The following is a 19,701-nucleotide window of genomic DNA, read 5'->3' on the forward strand; positions in this document are numbered from 1 at the left end:
CTAAGAGTGTGTCCTCTAGAATCAAACTGCTGGTATCACTGATATGATATAATAATACCTACTTCATTGGGTGGGTAAGAAGTTTAAATGATTGATTACTTACGTGTTTGGAACAATGCCTGTAACATAGTAGGCACAGTGTTGATGTGAAGCTCTTTTTATTATTGCCATTCTGTATCAAAGTGTTTCTTTTCCTTATCTCATTATTCCAGGGCCCTCTTCTGTGATTTCCAGAGTCATGGTGATGTCATGAGCATAATAAGTCCATGGATTTAAATTTTTTAAGGTGTGATCTTAATCCAAGAAACATATCTCTATTTTAACATGCGCTTTATAGAGCTATAGATGTTTCAATGGAAAAAGGTGTTCATGTCTTTTTGGTACCGTGGAGAAGGTGCCTATTAGGAAAATAGGCCTTTGAGCCTTTTGCTGTCCTCTGCAGCAACACATTGACCTCAATGTCTAGCGCTTACCTTCTCCTTGCATCTTTTAAAATGCCAGGTATTTCCCTCAACCCTGGTTGTAACATTTTATTTTGAAATTTTCCAAATATACAACAAAGTTGAATGAATTTTGCAGTGAGTGTACTTATTTCTATTGTATATTTCTAGAATTGATACTGTAATTTTATTATTATTATTATTATTATTATTATTATTATGTGGATCATTTGATTTAGTTGTAGTATGGGAACAAAACAGAAAGTGGGAAGAATATGAACTTTACATTCAAAGACTCATTAGAATCCCTTTTCCTGGCTTAGAGGTGCATTTCTTAACCTTAACTGATGTACTTTGAATTCTACTTTTCCTCTACAAAAAACATTTCAGAAACAAACAATTAAATTTAAACTAATAAACTATCATTATTATTAGGTTGTTATTTAAAAATTAATTTTGATAAGTCCCTTTAAAAGATGGCTAGATGTTTGATAAATTCTAATGGATATGGTAATTTATACTTCCATTTCTTTTTTTATACCACATAAGTATTTTAATTGTAAATGGTGATAGACATTTGGCCTGTAGCTGTCAACCAAATAAGAACAGTTAACATTCCAATTATTGGTTTCTTAATTATTCTTTTCTTAACTATAAAAAAACTATCTACTCTTTAATTATAAGAAACAGCTGTGAATCCAAAAGTAAACAACAAACCCCCCAAGTTTGAGAAAGGCTAAAAAATATCTTAAAGATGTACAGATGAAAAGGTGCTAGGTTCAGCAAAGCTCTCTAACCACAGTGCCCTATTCCTTCCTGGGTTTTCTCTGTGAGAACTGGTAGGGTTTCTAGAGGTAAAATCCACATGAGTGGGCCCCTCCCCATACATTGGCCCTGTGGAGTTTCTCATCTTTATGTTAGTCCACATTCAACTTCCAGTAATTAGTCCAAGCTACCATTTAAATGTTCCTACCAGCTTATGGTCCTATGGCTTCTGTTCCAGGTAAGAAGAGCCCTGCTGTGATTCTCTGTACTTGGTTGTCTGTCTCTTCAGATTTCAGGGGTGGTGGTTTTCCCTGCAACTTCAATTCTCTGTTAGGTCCAACAAAAGTCATTGTTTTTTGGTTCGTTGAGCTTTTATTTTCTTGTTATGAGGATGGGAGTGGTGTCTTCCAAGCTCTTACATGTTGGAGCTGAAACCAGAAATCCAGGATGCTTTTCAACAAATGGCCCTGGAAACAACTGGACATCCATATGAACCAAAAAAGAATCTCAATCCATACCTTACATCAATTTAAAAAACTCACTCAAAGTGGATCATAGATCTCAATGTAAAACCTAAAACTATAAAATTCCAGAAGAAAATATAGAAGAAAATATTTGTGACCTCACATTAAGCAAAGTTTTCTCAGATATGACACCAAAATCATGATCCATAAAAGAAACATTTGATAAATTTGACTTAATCAAAATAAAAAACTTCTCTCTATAAGGCATAGTTAAGAAAAAAACAAGTTACTAAGTAAAATATTTTCAAATCTTTACCACTATTATAAAGGCCTATGATCCAGAATATTAAAAAAACCTTCTTAAAACACAATCATAAAAATTGAACTAACCGAAGTTTTAAAAATTATATACACTTCAGCAAGAAGAGATGTGGATGGTAAATAAGCACATACAACAATTTTAAGTAGCATTTGTCATTAAGAAAATGCTAATTAAATCCATAATGAGATACCACTACACACATTCTAGAAGAGTTAAAATACAGAAACAAAACTGCTAGTAACAAGCACTAGGAATGATGTGGAGCAACTGAAATGCTAATATATTGCTGATGGGAATGGAAAATAGTACAGCTACTGTGAAAAACAGTTTAGCAGTTGTTTATGAAGTTAAACATATGCTTAAAATAAGGTCCAGCATTATCACTCTTAGGTAGTTTATTTAAGAGAAATGAAAAAACTGTACACTAATGTTCATAGCAACTCTATTTATAATAGCTCCAAATTGGTAACAACCCAATGTCTAGCAGCTGGTGAATGGATAAACCAACTGTGACACATCCATAAGATGCAACACTACTCAGCCATAAAATGGAAATGGACTATTGATAACATGCAATAATGTGGGTGAATCTCAAAGACATTAATTGTGTTGAATGAAAAAAACCAGTCCCAAATGGCTATATACTGAATGATTCCATTTGTGTGACATTCTGGAAAAGGCAAAACAATGGGACAGAAAACAGATCAGTGATTGTCAGGTAATGGGAGTAGAGGGAATGTCTCAGTCCATTGGGACTGTTATAACAAAAATACCATAGACTAGGTGACTTATGAAAAACAGAAATTTACTTCTCACGGTTCTGGAGGCTGGGAAATCCAAGATCAAGGTGGTTTATAATTGCAAATTAACCATAAAATCAGACATGCTTCATTATACATGCCCACTATCTGCTACTTTGAGATTGCACATCCATTTATTTTGCTTCTACTATTTTATTTATAAGGCATAATTTTAGTGGTTCATAATTAGAATCTTTTAATCCCTATTGTCACCCAGGGATCTAGAAAGATACTGTAGAAGCTGACTGGGCTTTGCCATTTCATTCTTCAACTCTCCAAGTTGATCCTCCAATAATGATCTTTAGGCAAAAAACAAAACAGAACAAAAAATCCACACCAAAAAACAAACAAAAACAAAACATGTGCTTGTATAGTAATTAAGGATTTAAGCAACGTAGATACTTCTTTTTCTAAGATTTTAGGTACTTCAAAAATTTTGCAAAGTGAGATCACTTATTAATATTCTAATTCAACAATACAGTTTAGTCTTGAGTAGTTTGGTCATTGAACAATTCTTCACCCATAGGTTTTAATATAAGGTAGATACTAATTATCCTGAAGTTGACCAGTTTTCATGACTTTCCTACCATGAGAGTGAGATTGGCAGTAAACAGTCTATAGTAATTGATTTAATTGATACAACCCTGCTGTATTAGTTTCTAATATCACGAATTGAGTGGTTTAAACAAAAAAATGTACTGTCTCTCAGTTCTGGAGGCTAGAAATCAGAAATCAAGGTGTTGACTCATTTACGCTCCCCACTGAAGGCTTCAGGGAAGAGTCAGTACCAGGCCTGTCTCCTAGTTTCTGGGAGTTGCGTGGTTTGCGGCAGCATGGCTGTTCTTCACATTGTGCTCTCACTGTGTGCATGTCTGTGTTCAAATTTCCTCTTTTTATAAACATACTAATTATATTGGATTAGGAGCCCACCCTACTGCAGTATGATTTTATCTTAACTAATTATATCTATAACAGTTTTATTTCCAAATAAGGTCACCTTCTAAGGTACTGGGGGTTAGGACCTCAACATGAATTTCATGGTGGGGAGGGACACAATTCAGCCTATGTACCTGTAGTCACACTTGGTGTCAGAGGCAGAGGTTTCAACTGAGGCCAGCCAACTCTTCTGGCACAAGATTTTCATAGCGTGGCTGCAGACCACTATACAGACCAGGGAAGGAACATTAGAAGGAGACCACTGCACTGATTTCAGTTCTTAGAGGACACTTTCAAACATCTTTTGTGATTATTTCTGCTTAACAAATAAGACACTTTGATTTTTGTCATTAGTGTTATTATATTTTTATTTCTCTTTGAATTAAGCTGTTCTTGAAGCAATTACAGGGATAGACCAGATCTTTAGGATGAAAGATCAGTAGCTGGTACATATGTTTCAACTTTTCCTTTGTTCCAATAAGATGATGAAAAGATTAACTTATACCTTTAGGAGATTATTCTGCAGTCGAGTAGTTTGCTTTGTCCAAACCTCTTATTCTCCCATGCAGTTATTATATTAGCTTCTGGCCATTAAATCTTTTTTTCTGTCTTGTTTTCACAGCATGTTGTAGCAGTGGTCCTTGACTACAAGAGTTTGATTTAAAAATGTATAGGAAAGGGAATTTAGGAAAGCTCACAGGCTAGGCATAAAATGTCAGTCAAGCTTCTGCTCCCCCTGCTTTGGTTGACATTTTTTAGGCAGTGTGCCAAGTGCAATTTCTCTGTTCTATTTTCCTTTGATTTGTTTAGTCTCATATTTAATACACATTATTTTCTCTTTTTATTCTCTTTTTAGGTATTACTTAGAAATGTCATTGCTCCTCTATTTTTCTTTACTAAGAACAATGAGTTAAAACCCATTTTGTCCATTTCTCACTATGTGTGTTGCTATTACTCATCTGAACATCTTTTCCTTGCTCTCCTTTCAGACTCTTCAGGCAACACCGAGCTCTCCTTTGGGTGACGATGTAGCTCCGTAGATGGAATGACTATTCTCTATGTTAGATCAAAACTAAGGATTCAGGTAAGCTATTTTCAGAAACTAGGCACAAATAGGGTCTGTCACTGTTTTAGGTCTGGCCCTCAGGAAGCCAGAAAGTCACTAAAGGTTGTTCAGCTGAAATAGTATCCTCTCAGGGGAGTCACTGCTGCTGACATTCAATTAGGTCATTGAGGACGTCCACCCTGCCAAAGGAAGCTTTGTACTCCTTCTGCATGAGACAGAAAAAGTAAATGAAAGCTGGTCCATGTCAGGATTTTGTTTTTAAACAAAGGCCAGAATAGGTCTTTAGTTTCCTAAAGGACAAAACCCCTGCAATTTTTAATTTGATGTGGCACCTAGGCCTTTGTATTGTATTGTGCTCATTCTCTAAGGGCCAGATCAAACATTTCACCACTGCTCTCAAATTCACATTCTTCTGAATTACTGGGCTCATCATTCACACGGACTCAGTAGAAACCTACTGTGGGGTTCTTTATTCAAGATACTCATTAGTGTATGTGTGTTGATTTAAGAAACAAATAAAAACCCACTGAAGTGTTCATGAAGACTCCCTCTACTGACTCACTCTCAGGGGCTGTTACTGAAGTGATCAAAGAGGCACATGGAAGAGTGGAACAGGGTTCAAACCCTGCTCTTGGGATCACGATGTCCCCATGGAGATGCTTCAGGACTATGAAACAGCATAGTATTGTTCACCTAACAGTTAAACTTATAATTGCCCAAGGAACTAATTTATCATTTTTATAATTATATATTATAACAAATATATTAAATGATGTATTATATAATATATAAGTATATGTCACTTATTTTATATAATGGAATTCTGTGTTAGATATCATTTGGAAAAATTTTTAACAGCTAAAAATGTTTATATCATACATATTATATCCTAATATTTTGTTTATCACAACAAAAAGTAAGCAGAAGTATGAAAAAGTCTTTGTCTAGATGTCTTTTTTAAGGTGAGGGAATTGAACCCTCTTTCTTTCCAACTAGACTGTGAGTTCCCTGAAGCATTTCTGTATTATTTTTATAGTTTTATTTCTTTATTATTCCCCAAGCACATTGTAGAGGAATAATGAGTAATTGAATAAATTGGTGAATGAGCTAACCATCTCATCTCTCAAACCCTCTAGTATTCTGTTTTGTTATGCTGAGCCAGCTGCCAGAAATCTGGCTAACATGAAAATGAAAGAGCTGCACTGGAGTTCAGCTGAATGCAGTTTTCTCCTTTCTTGTTGGGAAATTGAAAGTTCTATTCTTGCCCTGCCCTGATTCTGAGCAGCAATGACCTAGTATACATGGGGTAGCAAGTAGGTCAGTAGATACTGCCCTTCCATCTCAAGTCATTTTGGATTTTTGACATTTAGCTTAGTCTTTGTGATAGTACTTTCCCCTTAGCTTCCTACCTGACATATAGTACAAAATCCAATACAGTGACATCCCATATAATTCCTTGTTGTATGTGATGTGCAATAATAAAATATATGAAGATATTCTGCCCCACCCCTTTAGTATACATAGATAAAATCTATCAATAGAAAAACAAAAAAATGACACACTTATGCAAATGCTAAAGAGATATATGTTGTCTCAAGACCAGGGTCAAAAATATAAGCTAACATATTTGTATAATATATAGGATATTTTCTATAATTTTTGGCTAGTAGCACAAGGTCTTGGGAATACATTTAACCTATGATAATCATAAAAAATTTAACTATTTAACTTTTCATTTCAATTCAACCTCTATTTTACAAGCACTATGGTATAAGGCATCTATAAAACTGGGACAAGACATGCACCTTGTTTTCAAGAAACCCATAATTCACTAGTGAAGGTAAGATAGAACACAAATCATTGTAATTAAGAACAAGGAAATAAGAAAAGTAAAAATAACTAATACGAGGTTTGAAGAGGAGACACCAGGTTATGTAATTGAGATTCGTTAAAAGAATGACATTTAAGATGGACATGAAAGGGTAGGATTTTGTTGGGCGGGGAGTAAAGAGATTGGAGAAAGAAAAGCATGAGCAAAGCTGTGCCTGGGGAAAGTGGTCTATATTTTGGAATAGTGAATAGGCGGATGCATTTGGATCTTAAAGTATACTTGGAGCAGTGGTGGGAAATAAAGTTAGAAAGACAAGGTGGCCTTACTGCAGAAGGGTCTAAATATTAGGTGAGGTACCCCAAATTTATTTCATTGGAAATGTAGAGCCTCTGAAAGTGGTGGATGGGAAGAAGAGTAGGTCTGGTGCTGTGGTTTTAGAAATGTGGTCTGGCAGAAATTTGGGTAGAGAGGGGTAAGAGGGGAGAAGATGGGCTGTGCAATTATTGCGCTACTCTAATGTCTGAATTCTTGAGAGGGGATCAGAAAGTAAAGATGTAAGAAGTTTACATAGGGTCTAGATGGGAAATAAATGAGGCATTCCATTTGGGTAACTCAGGGCTATTTACAAAGGTGTGAATAGTAGGAGGAAAAGCCACAGGGCTAGCTAAGGCTGCTCTTTGGGATTTGTTAGAGCAGCGACCATCAGCACCCATAGGTGTAAAGTGCTGTGGGACAGAAGCGTTATCGGAACCCAGGAGAGGCTGCGTGGAGCAGACAGCCTCCAGTAGAAAGAGGCAGCTGCTGCGTGGAACCTCTGGGGACAGGCATTTTCGGACCTTATTCTTCTGCCTCCTGGTTCCTCGCCGGGGCTCCCTGTTGGCCAAGCATCACTGGAAGCCAGAGGTCAAGAGAGCTGTTGATGGGCACACGCAGGGTAGAGAGTGATCTGGGGGCAGGTGAAAGCTCCTGTGCATCTGTAGAGCGACGCAGGGCACTGGAGGGGAGGCCAGGCGGGCTGGGGACGCAGACCTGGAGCACGGCGGCAATGTGGGGCCAAGGCTTGAACTGCTGAAGCTGTGAGCGGACGAGATCATAGGGGAGCAGAACATAAAGAAAGAAGGAATAAATTCGTGGGATGGACCTTTCAGGAAAAGCTGTATTGAAAAGACAAGAGAATGAAGAAGAGATAGTAAAGAAGATAAGGGCAATGGAAGGAAACAAAATCAAGAACAGAAACGTGATGGGGGCCAAGAAAGGCCCAGCATCAGGGAGGAGAGAGAGGCAGGAGAGCAGCCAAGGGCAGGCACACTTTATTTATTTTTTTAAAATTATATCTTTATTGATTTCAGAGAGAGGAAAGGAGAGGGAGATAGAGATAGAAACATCAATGATGAGAGAGTCATTGATCGAGCCCACAACCTGGGCATGTGCCCTGACCGGGAATCGAACCCCGATCGCCTGGATCCTAGGTCGACGCTCAACCGCTGAGCCACGCCCGGCCGGGCAGGCAGGCACACTTTAAAGAAGGGTTTTCCAGAAGCACGTGGCCGGCTCTGCCAGCTTAGGGTGAAGGGTGGGCTTTCTCGATGCCGGAGCGGACCTCTCTTGCTGTTACGTTTTGGATTTGGGGAGACAGGAAAGAGGGATGATGACTGTGGTTATAGGGAATCAGCTGAGGCCAGGAGCAAACAATCCCACCCTCGCTTTTCCATTTAGTTCTATTTTCTTCTGCTGGTTTTACTGCTTCTCTTCTTCCTCCTTTGCATTTATTGAGCCTTTGTAATGTGCCCCACACTTCACCTGCTTAGAGCAGCCCGATCCAAACAGCCCAGTCTGGTCGGTGTTACCCTCACCTTACACGAAAGCTTTAGAGAGGTCAAGGGTCTTGCCCATGCACACATTCAGGGGGGATTAGGTTTGTTTTTTAAAACCAGAGCCCTCAGACTCCAAAGCCGTGCACTCTGCACAGTGTCGAGCACTGTGTTTGACTCATGGTAGTTACTCATCTGCTGGTCAGAGAAAGAATGAATGAAGTGTCGCACAGAACACCGCATAAAAGACAGGCAACCTGGGCTCTATTTCCAGCCTTGCTATTCAATACAATGCAACCTCTCTGTTAATAAAGCTCGCTTTTAACTGCTCTGAGAGCAATCATGTCATGAAAACACTTTCCTTAGAGAAAGTTGCTATATAAATATTAGGTGAATCATGAATATTTCTCACAATGCAAATGTTGGAATCAAATTAAATATCTTCTTTGTAAGATCTTTAGAGTAAAATATCTTTATCATGTCATTGTTACTGGTGTTGCCCCAAGGAAATGGATGACATAATTCTAGATGCTTTATGATGTGACATGTTCATTGTTCAATTTTAAGTACATAAATCAAGAGCTTGCCAGTTACTCACAATGTGATCATAGTAAGTTGCTGTGAAATCAGTGACATCTAAGAGTTCAGGCCAGAAAATAATGCAGAATCCTGTGTAAAAAAGGAATGATGGGAGTTCTCTGACCAGTGCCCTTCCCCAAAGAAAAATGAAGGCACCCACTGTTCATTTTCATTTTAGTTGAAAAATCAGAGCTGAGCAATCTGGTCTGTTCTTGAAATGTTTGCCTTAAATAGGAAGTGCCCATATTTTTTTAGTGTCCTCGCCAACACAAATAACACTTAGCCTTCCATTCATGAACTTTTGCAATACTGTTAAAAGAATACCTTCTGTCTAACATGAAACATTTAGTAATGATTTTGTGAGTTTTTTTTTTTTTTTTTTTTTGTATCAAAGGCATTAAAACTACAGAAGTTACTGGATAAATATCTTGTTCATCTTTTAAAACTTGCATTTCAGCCAGTACACAATTTTTTTTTCTTCCTTACTGTATTTCTCTTTAGAAATTTCTTCAGTTTTAAGTAGTTCTACATATTGCTGCCTTATACTACTTGGAACATATTGTAGATAATTATCATCCACTCACACTTGTAAAGTAGAAAAGTGACACATTTTATTATTCTCACAGTACAATCAGAAAATTAACACCCATAAATGTTAATTGATTTAATTAACATTGAGATAAATGTGGATTTAGCAGGGCCATGGAATGACCCAGTGTCCAAATAACAAGCCTAGTGCTCTAGAATTCACTAATTAGTCAGATCGTGTTCAGAGCTCTGTACTCTTTCATTACAGAGATAAAGTAATGTCTACACCACTCTTGGGTACAACAATAATATGTTAAAATTGATGTGTCTATGGACTTGAAAGCCAAGAGGCAATCAAACACAATTCTCTACATTGAATACAGTCTCTGCTGCTTTCCATATGATACATGCTCATTAAATGCTATTGAATGAATAATGCTAACACTTAACTGAATAGTGTTGGGATAGAGCATGAAGAAAGAACTGGAGTATAATGTAATAAGATCAACTACAAACTGGTATCCATTGGCTAGTTCATCTACCCCTAAGATCAGCATTTTAAATCACATTTTGGAAATTTGTAAAAGTGAAGAGAAAAGGGGGGAATTGTTTTAACTTTGAGGGGATAAGTCTTGCAAGAAAAGGCTCAAGGTAGTAGCTTTATTCACCTGAGAAGATAGATTATTTGGCATATGGGCAGACTACCCTCAATTACATATGGTGATGTGCTTTTATCACCTTCTTTCATAAAGTGAACAAAGTTAAAATTGGGTTTATGCTAAATACTTTTGGAAACATTTGAATTTCACATCATATATTAACTAGTTAGGCTGAAAACATGTCTCTAAAATCATCTGCTTTCAGTTTACAACATGCTTTTATATACATTATTTTATTTGTTCTCATTTGATTCTCAAAAAGTATTCAGAAAGGCAGATAGAATATTGTTTTCATTTCAAGGGAAGCAAGCCTATAGCTCAGAGAAGTTTAGCACTTTTCCCAGGACTCATAATCAGCACGTGCCAGTTGGAACCAGAACTCAGGTTTCCTGACTTCCACTCTAGTGTCCTTTATGATATTCCACCCTGCCTGAGCGATAGAAATGGAGTCACTTCCAGTCTGAAGATTCTAGGTTCTCAAACAATATATAATGCATCCCTTATGCACAGTTAAATGTTGTATCTGTATTGGACTTTGAGATCAGATCTGGTTAGTATTAATGATGCTTTGTATTTGTATAACCACACTAAATGCACAAAACAGGCTTAAAGCCATTTTCGTGAGATCTTTTCATCTGAATTCATTTTTCTGAAATTTATTTCTGAGTTCATTTGCCTGGAATTTACTTGATTCTGAATTTTCAAGGACCAAGTTGTGACAACAGTTCACATCTCTATGCAGATGGGTTAATTCCCTCTTTCTGCCTTTAAATGTTTTAAATTTGTCAAGAAAAGAAACTTTCTCTCCCTGGTATGTCTCCTCACTTCAAAAGAGGAGGTAGACGCCCATTGAGAGAGGTGGCTTGGGAGCCCAGCAAGAGCTGTCTGACCTAGCTGGAAGCAGTAGCTTAGGCAAAGAGAAAAACTGAGAAGTCCGATTGCCAGCATGAGCCTCAAAATGCAATTAACAGGAAACAGATAAAAACTATATAGGCTATAATTATATTCTGTCAAAAGGATCCCTAGCAGACTTTTCCTGAAATTACCATCAAAGAGAAGGAAATGGCTAAAAGTATAATTTTCTCCTGTATCATTTTTTTTTTTGGCCACTTTAGTGATTAGAGAAATTAAGCAATTGCACAAAGAAAATTACCTACTGGGTCAATGAAAGCCAACTTCTGTCCTCAAAGGAGAGGTGATGTAGATAGATTTTCTCCCTTTCTGATTATGAAATAATCTTTGAGGAACATCTTACTGAAATAATTCACGTATTTGCACAAGTCAAAAATTCCGTGAATATTTGTGCAACTCTTCCAATGTACAGGCATCGATTGTGTGTCTGGTTCTGTTTCCAAAGAGTCTGCAGTCTAGTGGACCTTACACATAATAAACAGCAGAAGGTGACAACCTTTATTCAAGGAGTACAGGAAAGAAAGGCAGGGGATTCAGAAGCAAGAGAGAGTATTTCCAGTTGGGAGAAATCAAAGAAAGCTTCTCAGAGGAATTGGATTTTGGCTAAATTTGGAAAATCATAAAGATCTGAATATGTGGGGATGGTGGAGGCATTATCAAAATATTCCAGGTGGAGGAAACTGTGGGAAGAAAAGATCCATTATATGTCAAAAAATTATAAAGTGTCACAGATCACACACGGTTGAGTTTAACCAGAGCACAGGCTGTGTGAAGATTAGTGACAAACTATGGTTGGAAAGGATGGTTGGAGGCAAAAGGGATTTGCGTTTATTCTGTGGGCAGTAGAAACCACTTGAGGTTCTTGAGCAGTGAATGAAATGGTCAGAGCTGTGCTTCCGGAAGACTGATCTGGCAGTGAATTGTAAGGTGTGCTAAAGGAGAAGAGACTGGGGCGTGGGAATTCCAGCTCAAGAGTTATTGCAGTAACCTAGGGAAGAGATAACGCAGGTCTGACTTTGGGGGGCAGTAGGGGTGGGGAGAAGCGGAGGAGTGAACATGCTGTGCCCTCACCCACTTAATGCACACTGGGTACCCTGGGCTCTGCTAGGTTCTGAGCTCATACTGGTGAGCAAAATAGAAATGGTCTTTGCATTCATAAAGTTTAGAATACGGTACTGAACAAGAAACTATTCAACTAATCTTATAATTATACAATTGCAAACTCAGAATGAGCTATGAAGGGAATATACCTGGTGCTGGAAGAGCACAGAGTAGAAGATCTAATGCAAGCTTGTTTTCTTCAGGAGAAGATTCCCTGAAGAAGTAACATTGGATATGAAATCAAGATGGGTAACAACTAACTGTAAAAGAATGGGAGGGACATGGGATGGTATTTTAGGCAGAAGGACCGGCATATTCCAAAGCTTTTAGGTGAAAGAGAAGCTGTTGTAAGTTCAAGCAACTGGGAGGAGTCCAGTAAAGCTGAAGCAGAGGAAAAGAGGGAGAGCAGTGTGAAATGGGAGTGAGGCCATAGCAGGGGCAAGATTACTCAAGAGGCTTCTAGCGGATTAAGGCTTTGTGCTTTAGTCTATGAGCAATAGATTTAAAATAGCAGAGAGATGGTTATAATTTAAGGTTAGTACTCTGACAGATACATGGAGAATGAGCTTGAGATGGGCAAAATGGATCTAGGGAGACCTATTAAGAAGCTATTACACTAGTCCAAGTATGAAGAATAGTAGTAGCTTGAAATAAGTTGGTTGCAGGGGAGAAGAGAGAAGTTAATTATGTAAGAGTGATTACTAAACTGCATGTGGGGTTAGAGAGAGGGAATCCTTTATTTATTTGGTTTATGAAGCCATTCAAAAATTAGGAGGAAAATGATGATTTTGGTTTTGAGAAAAGTGAACTTAAAAATAGCCTTTTGGGACATCTAAGTGGAGAAACCTGATAGGCAGCTGGATATTTAGGCCTAGAACTGGAAATAATTTGGGAATCACTAGATAGATTATGACACAAACAAGACGAAATCACAGGGAGACTAATAAATATATAATATAGAGAGTGCAAAGAGAAGAGGGACTAAGTCTGGCACTTGAAGTATTGATATTTAGTGGCCAATTAGGGGAGAGAGAGATAGTAAAGAAGACAGAGAAAAAGGCCAGAGATTTTTAAAATTTTATTTTTCAATTACAATTTACGTTTAACACTGTTTAGTATTAGTTTCAGGTGTACAGCATAAAGGTTAGAAAATCATATACTTTACAAAGTGTTCCCTCTGATACTTCAAGTACCCACCTGGCACCATACATAGTTATTACAATATTATTGACTATATTTCTTATGCTTTACTTCATTTCCCCAAGACTATTTTGTAAATACCAATTTGTACTTTTTAATCCCTTCACCATTTTCACACAGTCTCCCCACTCCTCCCACCGTCCCAGCAACCATCAGCCTGTTCTCTGTGTCTGAGTCTGTTTCTATTTTGTTTGTTCATTTATTTTGTATTTTAGATTCCACATATAAGGGAAATCATACGATATTCGTCCTTCTCTGTTTGATTTATTTCACTTAGTATAATACCCTCTACCATTCTTTTTTATGGGCCAGTGAGTTTTGAGAAAAACTAAATGAGGAGCATCATGAAAGGAAAGAAAAAAGAATGTTTTAAAAGGAAGGAGTGACCTACAGTGGCGAGCACTGCTGAATGGGCCGATATGAGGAGCAGTGGGAATGCCTGTAGGATTTAGTTACTTGGATGCCATTAGTGACCTTATGGAGAGGCACAATGGGCCACACTGGGCCACAGTGGAGCAAAATCAGATTATAGAGGTTTGAGGAGCAAGGAGAGTAAGCATTGAGCATCTATGCTATCTATCTAAATCCTTAGGAGAAGTTTGATTGTGAAGGAGATGATAGAGTGTGGCAGCTAGAAAAAGGAATGGGATAGAGAGACTTTTTCTTTTTGAGTTACTTTCTTTAGGAAATAATTTGAGTCACTTTGTGAAAAAATTTAAATATATGGTACTGTCTAAGCAAAGTAAACAAATAGTCTATTCATGAAAGATAATTTGGTTGGTATAATTAAATATTAAATTTTATTCTGGACTTGCAGAAGCCAAGGCAAATAAGGAAAGAGTGCATGTCAAAAAAAACTTCATTCTCTGAGAGCAGTAATAAAAAAAGCTTATATGAATGAATGATTTCTATTACACACGTAATATCTCATTTAGTCATCACTAAAGCCCATGAAGTAGTTACTACTACCAAGAGCATTTCCCACATGCAGACACCTGAACTAAAGAGGCTAAGTAGCTTGGCTAAGGTCACTAAGGTGATTGCCTGAGGGATGTTTAGAACCAGGCACTCTGACCCAGAGCCTCTATTCTTTTATGACTATGCTACACGGCCTTTATTTAGAGGGCCTCTTCAGAGAGGATGAAGTTCCTTTTGGCACCAAACTCTAGAAAGAATTGGCCACATGGGTCCTCACGATGGAGCATGACTATAGGCTTTAAGTGGTTACAGTGGCCATTGATTTTCTTTTTGACATCAGTGAATGTCCAGGGGGGTTGGAGCCTTTGGCACCTCCTCCCTGGTTCAGGCTGCTGCACCTAATAGCAGCCGCAGCTTCCCTCTGTCCTGTTTCGGTGAATTGTCCAGGTTCTGCTTCCTGCATTTAATCTTGAAAGCCTTAACTCACCTGTTTTCTAGGATTTTCATTCTTGTCTTCTCTAAGTGCTTCCTCTCTGCTGAGCTTCTTAGAATTGTTTATTTTCTGAGATAGTCAAATGTCTTTTTTTTAAATTACAAAAATAATATATGTTTATTATAAAATATTTGGAGAATTCAGAGAACCATAAGGAAGAAATCAAAGATCACTTATGATCCCTTCACTTTGCTAACATTAAACATCCTTCCTGTCTTTGTTCTGTGGATTTACCTGTATGTAACAAGCATCTTTTGATGTAGGCACTTTGCTAGATATTTTGTATCAATATTCATACAGGGGAAATATTACTACCATGTTTTATAAAATGCTTTTTTCGCCTACATATTTTGAAAGATTTCCCACCATGCTAAGTATTTCTCTTTGAAATAGTTTAATCGTATTTCATCACAAGGGTGAACATTTTATATTTACTCAATTCCACATTGTCATACATCCAGGTTTTCTTCTGATTGCTTTGACAATCATAGATAAGACTGCTATGAACATGGTACATACATTTCTGTGCATAGGTCTGATTTGTTTCCTTAGGAAAATTCCCAGGAGGCAGATTGCTGTGTTAAAGGGAGTTTAAAAATCTTATCTGCTTATTTAGAAAAGTTGGCTTTTCTCCAGGGTACTGTGTCTCTATTTTTTAAAACCACTTTTTTGATGTATGATTGATATACAAAAAGTTGGACATATTTAATGCACATTACTTGATTTGTTTGGAGGTAAGTATACACCTGTGAAACTATCACTATAATCAAGGCCATAAACTTACCTATCACCTCCAAAAGTTACCTACTGCTCTTGTTATTTATTTATTTTAAAATGTATCTATTTTTTCTTTTGTGGTAAGATCAATTAACAACATAAGATCTACCTTCTTAGCAGTTTTTAAGTGTACAATATAGCATTGTTAACTACAGGCCCAGAACTTATTTTGTAAAACTGACATTTGTAGGGGATACTGTATCTTAGATTAACTGTGAATGTATATAGTAAATAACACTATACTTTGCACTTAATAGGTGCACAAGAAATGATGACTATTATTATTCAAGATAAGCAAACCACAATTTGTCATTGGGCTTAATTATAGATGGTATTTATTACTATAAATGAAATTGTTTTTTAAAAGTAACCTTTTTGCTACCTAATTTTCTTACACCATATCCATGTTTCTTCATGATATTTCATATAACAATCATGATGATAATAAGAAACACTTTTTAGAGCTTTTAATGTAGCAGGCATTGAGTTAAGCATTTCATGTGCAACATGTCACTAATCTTCATTTGCATAGGCACTATTATTACACCCATTTTACATAAGAGAAAACTGAGACCAGAAAAGGTTATGTGATATGCCCAAAGTTATATAAATCATAAGTGGCAGAACCAGGCTTCAAAGCAGGCACTCTGATACCAGAGTTTGTACATTTTGCAACTACTCTGTGAGAAAGAAGGAAAAGAATATGAATGCATTACAATAACCTGCAATGCTGCTTCTTGTTACTGAAAACCTAACGCTGACCTAAAGTCAGGAAGTAGCGGTTTATCCATAGCATGCTAAGAAATGATTTTTTCTCTATGTTTTCCTCCCTCTTTTAAAAAAATATCCACCCCTAGCTTCCTCATGTTCTTCCTCTATTTCTGTTATCAAAATCTATTCTTATGAATGGATCTCATAAATCATTTATTTAAGGTTTCCTGGGGTTTGCAATTGTATTTTAATAGGAACCAGCATTTTAATTCAAACTCATGTAAGTCTAATGATGGTATTTTAAACCTCAGAAAACTGGTGGGTAAGGAAATTGGTGGGAGGGGGGCGGCCATACCTATCGCCTACTCAGGACACCAGCCTTTAACCTCAGTCTCTTCTTTCTCTCTTTTCTCTTCCCTGACTTCTTTCCTCAGCTATTTCCTGAGAGTAATTGAAGGAAAGTATCTTTAGGAAAGTAATAAAAATGAATGCATCGATGCTTTTGGAAGCAAGCAAAGTGATTGAAAACTGATATTTATATTCATTACTTTTTTTTCTTCAAGCTTTTGGTGTTTGTCTTCAGGACCTTTGGCCCACAGGAAGAGTGTTATGCAGACTGGTCCAAGTGAGGAACAGTGCAGACAGGCAACCGTGGAGGGCAGGGGCGAAGCAGCTATAAATACTAGGAACCTTCCCAGCGTCTTTGTTTTAGCCTCTGTGTGGCTCAATGTAGACTAAGTTATTGGAAGGATGTCCTCGATTTAAAAAACAATGTTTAAGAAAATGATGGATGTGCAGGATTTCCTCCCTCCCACCAGCTGTGAAACTGATTGATCATAAAGCTTCCCCCTCCCTCGTGGTTGTTATTTCAAGGAGAGAAAAATATGAGTAGGAGTGGAAATTATTCAAGGACATCATCTTTCTTGATTTTCTCATTTCCTTCTCCAAGTGGGCGGAAGATAATTTTGTGAGGTTGGCAGATATGCAAATAAATACATTGTATTTTGAATTTATATACAGTGGCCTTGGCAATGTCAACAAACCATCCAAAGAAACTTTTGACTTGTCCTGTAACCAACCACCCCACCTACTGAACAATCCAAGGAAGGTCACTGGCCAGAGGGGACAAGTTGACAGTTTTTAAATGTTACCAGTAAAAGGTTTACTCTGCACCTATTAGCTGAGGCTCTTCAATATCATAAGTATCATGATTTAAGACCACACTAGAGTTTACCTGGTAGACCTCAAGGACTCACTGTTCCTCACCGGTAATTTTGAGACCATCGATCTAAGCAACTGAGTAGCAGGCTGAGAAACATACTACTGATTTTATAGTGAGGAAAGGTGGTTGGTAAAGTGGGACAGAATTAAATTCTTGTTTCTGTTCTTTCCAAGGCTGCTGTGTTTATTTTCAGTTCACCTTCGTCGGCTACTTTGTAAAATGTAATAGGAGAAACTGAGATATAAGTAAGACTTTGCTCCTTCCTTGTACTCCAAAGCAGGTAAGCCAAAGTGAAATAAAGTCCTTTAATTCCAACTCAATAGTGTTTATACTCCCATTGTGACAACTGTGTTTACTTTTGAACAATTAAAATCAAAAGAAGGAAAGAAGTGGGCATCTCTGAAGTGTAGCTAAGAAAGTTTGTTTTCATTGTCTGTACACGTGATCTGCCAGTTGGGTTTCCAAGCAGCCTGTGAAATCTACCTCTCCCACACACCTCCCCTTCCCAAACTTGTAATTCCAGCTGCCCTCAGGAAGCACTGTGTTCTTCATCTCACTGTCACCGTGGTGTTGGGTTGATAATAAGGTTACACAAACCTGTGTGGTCAAATATGAAACTTAGATTAAAGAAACCTTTTCAGTTCTCCCATATGGCCTTGTTGAGTGGACCCTGGAAAATATGTGAGGAATTCTGAGGACAGTTTAGGAAAACAAAGCTTCTAGAACAAAGTATTTTTATAGGGAAAAAATCATGTAAGTGAAAAGAGAATGTTCAGTAGTGTAGAGGCACAGATCTTCCAAGTTCAGTTAGGCTATTTGGGCCTCTTGCGCTGACGCTCATTCAGAGCCTCAGCACTTGGATGCATCCATCCATGTCCCAGGCTGGACATGCAGAAATATGTTTGTAAATTCTTGCCAAGCAAAGGCAGGGGAAGGGAGCCATCTGGCGTGGGAGGTGTGTGCTGGTTAACTCTATCAGGAAGCAGGTGGCTGCGCTGCAGGAGGTTTCCAGGCTGAGAACTGGAGAAAGGGCAGACTTCATTGGTATTATGGACACTGAGACATCAGAGTAAAAGAAAGAAACTTACTGAACTGGGAGAAAGATGTTCAGAAGGAGAAACTGTCCCTTTTGCTCTATTTTCACTTTGGCTAGCATTCAATTCCATTCCTCAAGCATTTATTGAGTGCCACCACGTATAAGACACTGTGCCTTTTGGGAAATAAATAAAAAGAAATGTCACAGAAGAGAAGGAAGAGTAATTCTTTAGGGAAGAAACAATTCTAAGGGGCATGATGCTTCATAACTCCCTAAATGCCCGTGAGGCCTGGCAGACACTGTGCAGAATCACTCTGAAGCCGCATTTCTTTCTCCTTCAGGAGGGAGCAGCATGAACACACAAGTCAAAGAAAACTAAACTTAGATTTCTTTGAGACGGCCTAGTCCCTATACCATAAACACGTATGGATTCTCTCAGGCGCGACCTTGGTCTCTCTTCCATACACACTCCTCCTTCTCAAGAATAATTTATTTTAACCGTGTAAGTGTTGTTACTCTAGGTTGTCAAAGGTTGGAACCAAGTAAAAGATGGGTATGTTAAAGGTTACATTAATAAGCACAGAAAAATACAGAAAATTTAGAAGTTATAATTTTTCTATGTTTATACTAGAAATATATTTAATAAAAGTAAATAATAAATATATGTACATTATAATAAATACCATATAATACAATATTTACAATAAAAATTATAAATGAAATGGTCAGTCCTTTCATTGAATAAATTAAGAATTCAAAAGTTCAGAGAAATTAAATGACTCTACCATGGTCATACAATTGATTAGAGGTAAAATTGGGGAAGGTGCCCGGCTGGCATGGCTCAGTGGTTGAGCATTGACCTATGATCCAAGTGATCGCGGTTTGATTCTCGGTTGGCGCTCACGCCTGGATTGCGGGTTCGATCCCCAGTAGGGGGCGTGCAGGAGGCCATCGATCAATGACTCTTTCATCACTGATGTTTCTGTCTCTCTCTCTGAAATCCACAAAGATATATTTTTTAAAAATTGGGGAAGAAATCAATTCACTTGCCTTTTAACCTAGAGGTTATAAACATGAAAATATGCTGCTTTTTGAATATGAGAAACCAAAAATACATTTTGTTGGAACAA

At 37.6% G+C, this 19,701-nt stretch overlaps 1 long non-coding RNA gene across 1 annotated transcript in view; it reads left to right on the forward strand.

The window, feature by feature from the left end:
* LOC107542781 (uncharacterized) overlaps window positions 1–19,039 on the forward strand; it is a 151,777-nt gene extending 132,738 nt beyond the window's left edge. Inside the window, exons 3-5 of the long non-coding RNA XR_001603747.2 lie at window positions 4,717–4,811; window positions 17,709–17,815; window positions 18,913–19,039. This is a non-coding gene — a long non-coding RNA (uncharacterized LOC107542781). The remainder of the gene's footprint in view (window positions 1–4,716; window positions 4,812–17,708; window positions 17,816–18,912) is intronic.
* The last annotated feature ends 662 nt before the right edge of the window (window positions 19,040–19,701 follow it).

This window comes from Miniopterus natalensis, chromosome 5 (genome assembly GCF_054644295.1).
Source record: "Miniopterus natalensis isolate mMinNat1 chromosome 5, mMinNat1.hap1, whole genome shotgun sequence".
Classification (NCBI taxonomy): domain Eukaryota; kingdom Metazoa; phylum Chordata; class Mammalia; order Chiroptera; family Miniopteridae; genus Miniopterus; species Miniopterus natalensis.